The sequence below is a fragment of the Haliotis rubra genome, unplaced genomic scaffold (assembly GCF_003918875.1).
Source record: "Haliotis rubra isolate DU_JTF1 unplaced genomic scaffold, ASM391887v1 Scf128, whole genome shotgun sequence".
NCBI lineage: Eukaryota > Metazoa > Mollusca > Gastropoda > Lepetellida > Haliotidae > Haliotis > Haliotis rubra.
In genome coordinates, this window is record NW_025765203.1 from 849,176 (window position 1) to 858,376 (window position 9,201).

The window sequence follows — 9,201 nt, forward strand, 5'->3', positions numbered from 1 at the left end:
AGGTTATCAAGACAAGAAAACATACAACTTAAACAGTTTGTAAGACATCTACCGGGGTCATGCAGGGTATTCAGCCTACCAGGATACTGCAACCAGTCAGATATCTAGTATTATCATCTAATGGAGCGTGTTATCAGTACAATAAAGCAATCTGATAAACTCGGTATCAAATCTGATAACTATGCAAATTACGTCAATCCACGAACTTCTTTCGCAAAACTCCATACACGCCATGCGAATCCTAAAACGTTTAACATTTCATTGATGATGTCGTCGCGAGTTTACATTGTTTGTAAACAAACATGGCTGCTCCCATTCTCAAAATTGGTGATTCTGTAAGAATTGATGACAGAGGTTCTGGAGTCGTTACTGCAGTAATTGACTTCGGAAAACACGATACGGATCATGAGGCACGACTGAAAGGCAATCGTCTAAGAAAGGTACCAACCAAGGATTTCGGTCTATCGATCACAATACAGACGACGAATCGATTCCGTCAGGTATCAGAAACTGATATTGATAAGGTGATTACCCGCAGTGAAAAAAGAAACACTCCCAAAAAACCCTGCCCGATTTTGTTGTTCTTTTTAGACAGAGGGATCTTATTTTAAGATCCCTGTGTTATGTTTGCACTGTATTAGCGACTAGTCTCAACCATATGCCGCCGTCATAAACGACCTTCACCTTGGTGTACCGCTAAGTAACTTACGCGAATGCTCGATTCTCTTCATATAAACTCAGGTACGATTTGCCTCTTTTTTAAGTAATTTTAAGAATGGCATTGATAAAGAGCTTATCAACCTCGTGTGTTTCCGTATCATAAATATCATATATTAGGAATAAAAATAATGTATTATGCTCGCCAAAGGCTCGCATAATACAATTTTTATTCCTAATATATGATATTAATGATACGGAAACACTCGGTTTCAGCATCCGCCTGATGTAAACTGACCTTTTGTAGTGATAAACATGAACAGAAGTGTCAATATTCCACTGGCGTTTGATCAATTATATGTTTTAAGACAAACACATATTCAATACACCTATTTGTCTAAACCACGTTCAACTAGGTAATCCACCAGCATTTGAACTGTACACAAGGGAACAAAAATCGTTGTTGGTACAGTAATTCCTTCTAATGTGTGTCGCTTGAACATTTCCAAAACCGTGCCTTTTGTGGGATTATATTTTGTACATGTAAGTGTAGGATCAATAAAGACAGAGCAAAACGATGGATTCGAAGTTATCCAGCAAGCTCCAGTATCTCAATGACTGAATAAAGAAGATAAAATTAATAAATGTCGCTTCCCAGATAATGTCAACCTCAATGTCAACCTGTCAAGTTTGTGAGGTGGGGAGTTGCAGAACAACAGCGGCATATGTCATCAACGTTTCCACGATCTGAAAATTAACACTGCAGTTATTTAAGCTGAATTCACATAGTACACAGACAGTGAAAGTAAAAACATCACATGAATGCATATGACTTTGATGTGTAAACGGGCTCTGTACTGAATGTAGACATCTACAAGAGAGGCGTGGTACTTATTTCCCATGAACTATGCTCATTTTACCGAATGAAATACTAATCCCCGATGATAATAATGGTGCTGTATCGACCTTAATGCGCACACATTTTGGGCATTTCCCCCCAACCTTTATCAGTAATTTCTCAATTTAGTATACTAATTTGTAGTTATCAATAATATAAAATGAATAAAATCGGATATTCTCATCCAAAATCCTTTTCTTTACTTACCGTGAGGAAAGTAGACTTCTGTATGACAAAGAATCCTGCAGCTGATATCCCGACATCGGATCCCTGAACCTGACACAAAAACAGCTGCACCTGGATGCAGAAAATGTTATATAGTTTCCTGTTTCCATTTTCAGACCAAAACAGTGAGAACGAGACAAACGCCATTTTGAAAACTATTTCAGTTTTAATATAAAAAAAGAAACTTCACAAAATGTAATTTGAAAAATAATGAATATTTTTTTTCTGATGATACATCCATGTATCCGAAATGGGATCCCTATCTTTCGACTCTAGAAAAACGTTAGCAAAACCCACTCAAACCCATCCATTCGTCGTGCAAATGATGTTAGTGCCAAATCAGGTTTTGCACGTGCAGTCGATCACGTGATCTTCGCATCGAAGTTTTCTTCATATGCACGTGTTTGCATTGGCCTCAAGAATTGAAAAAACACTTTTAAACCAAAGTTCTAACGGTACTGGAAATGCCACGATTGTCAAATGTGCAACGTGAACGTGCCGTTGGCATGTTGCAAGCGGGAAGATCAGTTATTGACGTCGCAAGAGCAATGGGATGCAGCGTACTGTGTATGACTTGCGAGGTTGTCTACAACAAACTGGCACCACTTCTGATCGCCCAAGGTCAGGTCGTCCACGTGTGACGTCACGAGCAGAAGACCGTCAAATCGTCCTACGTCACTTACGTGACAGATTTCTGCCGGCTCCACGAACCAGGGCTGAGATGTTTAGAGGTCGACTGTCCTCACAGACCATTCGATATCGGTTGCGGGCTGCCAATCTCCATTCTCGACGTCCATATCGTGGGCCAATATTGACGCCGTTTCATCAACGTCAACGTCTGCTGTGGGCCCAACGTCACCTCCGATGGACCCAGAGAGACTGGAATCGAGTCGTCTTTAGCGATGAATCCAGGCTTACCCTCAGATTCGCGGACGGCAGGCATAGATTCTGGAGACGACGTCGTGAACGGTATGCCCAATGTTGTGTACAGGAAGTCGACAGATTCGGGGGCGGAAGTTGCATGGTGTGGGGTGCTTTCTGTGGGAACAACCGTTCCCGACTTATGGTCATCCGTGGAAACCTCACAGCTGCTGCTTACCGCGACCAGGTGCTCACCCCTGAACTCGTTCCTTTCACGGCGGCTCATGGCCCAGGTCTACAGTTCCAGCATGATAATGCTCGGCCGCATACCGCGATGTTGACACGAAATTTCCTTCAAAACGCTGGAATCAACGTCATGGACTGGCCATCGAGGTCCCTTGACCTTAATCCAATAGAGCACGTTTGGGATGCACTTGGGAGAAGGCTTCGTGGTCTTAGGAACCAACCTCAGAATTTGCAGGAACTTGGCGCCGCCTTGCAAGAGCAATGGCGCAGAATCCCCAACCACGTGTTCACAAGCATCAGGCAGTCGATGAGGAGACGGTGTTTGGCAGTGGTGAATGCGCGGGGCGGCCATACACGATATTGAACTGAGAAATTTCGCATTTTTATTCTTGTGACTTGACATTCTGTATACCCATGTTTTGGAACGGCGGCGTAGCCTAATGGAACTGATTATGGCACTGTCAGTGTATCGAGTACATCACACAGATCTCAATAATAACAATTTAACCATCTTACCATTTCTTGTTCTTTTATAGTGCCCTGAAGAAAGAATGTGAAGTTTCTTTTTGACTCAGTATATGTGATTTCAGTTCAATGACGGAGGACAGTTCAAAATGATGAGTGTCTTTTACCCCTCACTTTAAACCTGTGACAACATGTGTGGTGTTGAAAAACCAAGGAGAATCTGTGATTCGAAGTTATGATCTTTGAACTCATGATTGGGTGAACGCGATTTGGTCAAAAAGATTTTAGATTTTAGAGATTTTAGTTTTATTCAAAACGCATTATTTTCATACCACCCAGTTTAGTGAACGATTCAATTTGTAATACACCATGTTGTTCTAATTCACCATTAGTTGTAATCACAAAAAGCTCATGTGTATTTTGTAATACATGGAAATAATACAACATATGGTGTGTTGGTTTCAGAGGACAGGAATTACGCACCACGTAATTCTAAGCAAAGTCACATAAGACTGAGCTTCACACCTTGTACATTTGATGATTCGAAACTGGACTGAGCCAAGAACTGTTATTCTAATGGAACATTACCGTACCGATATTCCAGTCTCAACATTGTTGTCACTCAGGTGTACTTTCGGCAGGACATCACCAACTGATTTTGCCTGAAAAGTATCCAGGAAATGAATGTGTACATTTCATACACTGAGAATTTCTATCATATTTAAGTTTGACAAAAATATTCCTGTTGTTTGGTGGTTAAAGTAGTTCTGTATTTCAGGAATTCCGATTACATTACTGACACAAACATTTGCAGTTGTAATACACAAGATAATTGTGTTTACGTTACAAGTGTATAAGCAAACTATTTGAATTCAGGCGTTAAACAATATTTTATCACACTTACTGCACTGTGAACTTGAGCTGACAAGATGAAAACTGCTAATGGAACAACGTTGGACAAGCAAACAATTACGACGAAGATAATGAACTCTTCTTTCCCTGCGGACCAAACCTTAATGCAGTATATGGAAAAGCAGTCAGTGAACAAAACAGTTGCCAACATGAGCAGAGCCCGCCATGACAGAAACGTGTCCACTTCTCGCATGTAGTCAATCGCCTGTTCATATGTGTGTCGCAGTTCTTCAATAACATCACATCTGATGACGGATTTGGAGGAAATCTCTTCCAGTTTGCATTTGATGTTGATGAATTGGTATCTAATGTGATAACATAGAACACCAGTAAGGTAAAACCAAATCACCATCCTGAAGATAGCAAAACCATAAACATAGTAGAAGAGTCCAAGACAAATGCGTCCTTCAATTGAGTTCAGATCGAACGGCAGTACGTAAAGGGTCACAATGGACGTCTTCGAGTCAGCATCGTCATTTGAAGTTGTGTATACATAACTGCTCCATAAATAGATATATGCCACTGTTGTCAACACTAGAAACACATTGAATATGACAATCCATCTCGGACTAAGTCCATCTCTTTTCGCTTTGATTTCTTCCCCAACCTTGGTCAAACGCTTTGAAAGACACACCATGCATGTTTGCATGCTTGATTGGAACAAACTGTAGACTGCAAACATCAGCTTCAAAGATCCCCGAGACTTGAATATGTCGTCGATTACTGCTGTGTAAATAATCCGAACCGTGTGTAGCCATCCAGTACTCGTTGTGACAACACAGTTGACGAGGAATACAAACGCCAAAAAGCGCCAAACTGCTGTCCCATTACGAATGCGGCTACCATATGTATATATGCCACCAATATTTAGACACAGTATCAGCACATCATAGATGTAAGTCAGTCCTTTCATCTTCTGAACGGGCACCGTGGTCTGGTCTTCTGTTACAGTCGATCTCTTTTCAGCCCACATCGTTTCTCTCATCCATCTACACTGATATCTTCTGTTTGGTCTTGCGAAGAAAATGCAATGCCCTCTAAGTATCTGCAAACAGTCAAATACAGAGTGCTTGTGTATGATACTGATCCCACAAAATGCTCTATAGTTCAAGAACATCGGACATTGTAGAGGCAGCTGATTAAAAAGCAGATGGTAATTTGACTCTTTTTATTCCTTCATTTATGGTCATTAAATGATTTCCACTCATATGGGATCAATACAATGTTTGCCTGAAAATATTTAGCTCAAACAACGTCTTCGTCTGTGCTGTGCACTAACCACATTCATGTTTGTTCTCTACGTACACTGCCAGAAGGAAGCTTACAATTATACACACTTTCTTGTTTTTTGAGAGAGGAGGAACAAGTGGTGTTTGGACAGATATACACCATAACTGTGCAACTGTTGAGTCAATAATGACGCAATAGGTATATCAAACATATTGATTGTCATGGTACTATATAAATGTTTTTTGGCCCTGTAAATCATACTGTGTCATGGTTTGTGTTCATGTAAGTGATCCTCAGCGTTACGGTTTGTGGCCATGTAACTGATACTGAATTATAGTTTCTGTTTATGTGAGTGAGTTAAGATTTTTGGTCACATCGGCTGTATTTCAGCCATAGCATGACTTAACGAAGTTATACATTCATGGTGCATAAATATGATTATAGAAACCTGTCGACAAAGGGCAGTAAACATAACCAGAATATCACAGATATAGACATAAAACTATCATGTAACCCTCAGAATAAGAAGTGGTGTCACAGATTTGTTGAGTGCTGTTTTAGTTGCAGCAACAGCCATTGTGTTACCTGTCAGTCCAACATGGCTGGGTAACTAACACCAAAACGATGTAGTATTGGCCTCTAGCAAGATGTAATTGAACAATTTTAAGTAAAAGTGGATGAGTACATGACATATTTGTTTGAAGCCTGGTTAGACGAAAGAGAGTATCCATAAATATCATGAATTGCTTATAATGTAACTGATTGTTGATATACTTTAGAGCTGTTGCAATGAAATTAGCTCCTGCTGAGTAAATGGAACAATTATCAGGTAATCTGGATTGTTTGGATTCAATAATGGCGGCGCTAGCAACAACGTGATCATCCTTGGATCCATTTGTAAATGTAGATGTGTAAGTGTCATAAGTGTTTCTTAACTGTGTCGGTCCACAGACACCAAATACAATAGTATATGGAGACGGTTTCCAGTTTATATTAAGTCCAACGTTCGACCGATGAAATATTGGCTTAAGTTAATGACAATGCATGATGGACGAATTCCGAAAAAGTCATATAATATGTTATACTACCTAGATACTGCTGGGTACCACACATGGGCGTCTGAGATCCGCCATATACTTTGCTCACACAGCTTTAGATTTGTCTGGTTTTCACAAGCTGTCGGTGATCCGTGCGCTTTTATTCACATTTGTAATATGTTTTACCAACATTGACATCTACTCTTGAAAACGTTATACGATCAATATGTTTTACCAACAATGGACATTTACTCTTGAAAACGTTATACGTTATATGCAAATTATATGAGTCTTGAGGGGGTTTAGAAGAGTATCTGTCTTCAAATTTGGAATATAAATTCCGTAAAGTATTGTTTAAATTCAGAGCTGGTGTCTTACGTTTAAAGAATAACGTAGGTAGGTGGCAAAATATTGATGTATCTCAAAGAAATTGTCATGCATGTAAAGTAGGTTTAGAAGATGAATATCACTTTTTGTTGAAATGTCCAGCTTACAAAGATCTTCGGGATAGATTTTTGCCTAAGAATTTGCAAGTAAATACAATATCGTTTAGAATTATCCTTAAACAAAACAAAACTGAAGACATAAATAATCTGGCTCGTTTTATCTATTAGGCATACACAATAAGAGAAAAGTTAGAAAAATAGAAATAGGTATTAGAATTATTTTTTTTTAAATCCAGTACAGCTATACATGCATATATATATGTTACTGATATTTTTCACTGTGGGTGTAAGAAAATCTACTCAGGTAAATGCTAAATCTTTTAAGAAATTGTTTCCTGTTTCAATACCTGTTTCGAATATGTATATTAATATGTATATGGGCTTGTGGCCTTCATACGTAATAGACCGCCCCCGTGGTGTAGTGGTTAGAGCGTCCGCCCGGAGAGCGGAAGGTCGCGGGTTCGATCCCCGACCGCGTCATACCAAAAGACGTTAAAATATGGTACTTGTTGGTCCCTGCCTGGCGCTCGGCATTAATGGGTACAAGAAGGACTGGTCTGCTCGGAGTCAGTATAATGTGTCTGAGTGGGGTATTCATGCTTCACTGTGGCATGGTTTCTCAGTGGGCTAGCACTATAAAACCAGCTTAAGTCTGGGCTAGTACAAGCAGCCGCACATACACATACACACGCATGCACGTCGTCATATGAGCGAAATATTCTCGAGCACGACGTAAAACCCAATTTCACCTCAACTCACCTCACCTCATACGTAATAAAGATTTTGATGATGATGTACTGATTATCTTTTTGCTAATACATTGATCGATTTGTTTCTGATTTCTTCAGTTGCATTAATGTCAGGTTCACCTCTGGCTTTACCAACTGCTATGGGGGAGAAGGCAAATCTGGGTAGAGGGCTATATTTTCAAGAGTAATTGAGTTTGGTTTTAGCAATACTCCATCATTATCACGGCATCATTAGCAGCAGAAATATATGTCTGTATAAGTATTCTAAGAGGGTTTGCCTGTCATTTAAAAACGGCCTCGCAATCCAAAGATCGTATAGATATTGTACGTCATCCTCATCCTCCGAAGAGACTCGTGTGAATGTGAATTTTGCAATAATAGGAATTTATGTGATTGGAACATCTAGTTCACCACCCACCACTGCGTGTCAACAAGGGCGATACCTTATGTCTGTGCACTTCCAACATGATGCGGCGTTACCGTTTATGACCGTGTACATGATCCTTAATTATGGTTTGTGGCTATTTAAATGTGCTGTTGTGGTCTATGGTGTTGTAGGCAGTGTTATACATTGTACCTGTAGATTCAATGTGCTTATTAAGACTTGTAGTAGATTTCGTCATGATGGTCTAGAAAGTGCTACAAGGAGCTGATTCCAGTTTTGTTGTCGCTGATTGGTCAGTAAAGTCACATTTGTTTTAATCTGTTGTACCGTTGTATTCCATTATTCACAAAGACAAGATTTTGTGTAAAATTGTCTATGAGGGTGCATAAGGTTGATGAAGAGTACTGGTATCCTTACTTGGTTCAGCGCTGTCCACCATCTAAAAGCAATTTCTACAAATGAACAACGTTTTACAAATCCAAGCATAAATACAGGGAAGTTAATGAAAAGGCTATTTCAATGTGTCATACAGTGTGCACAACAGGGAGTTAGCATACGATGGACAGTCTTATCTACTTTAAAGCAAATACATTTATTAAACGCTAAAAGCAAAGTTTGTGTACATCAGCAAAGAGACAGTAAATACCATGTATAAAATAAACTGAATTATATGGGTTATCAAGATCAGAAAACATACGACTTCAAGAGTTTGTAAGTCATCTGCACGGGTCATATAGGTGTATTCAGCCTTCCCGGATGTTGCATATATCAAATATCTAGAAGCATCCGCCTGGTGTAAACTGACCTTTTGTAGTGATAAACGTGAACAGATGTGTCAATATTCCACTGGCGTGACATCTATTATATGTTTAAAGGCAAACAAATTATTCCGTATATCTATGTATCTAAACCATGTTCAACCGCGTAATTCAACATCAATCGCATTTAAACGTTTGGGAAGTGCACACAAGGAAATAAAGACTCTTCCATTCACTAATTTGGTCGTCCAATTTGACGATAACATTTAAATAATACACTCCAAATAATATAATGATAGGTCTACAGTTGTGGAGGTCGAAATCACTGCTAA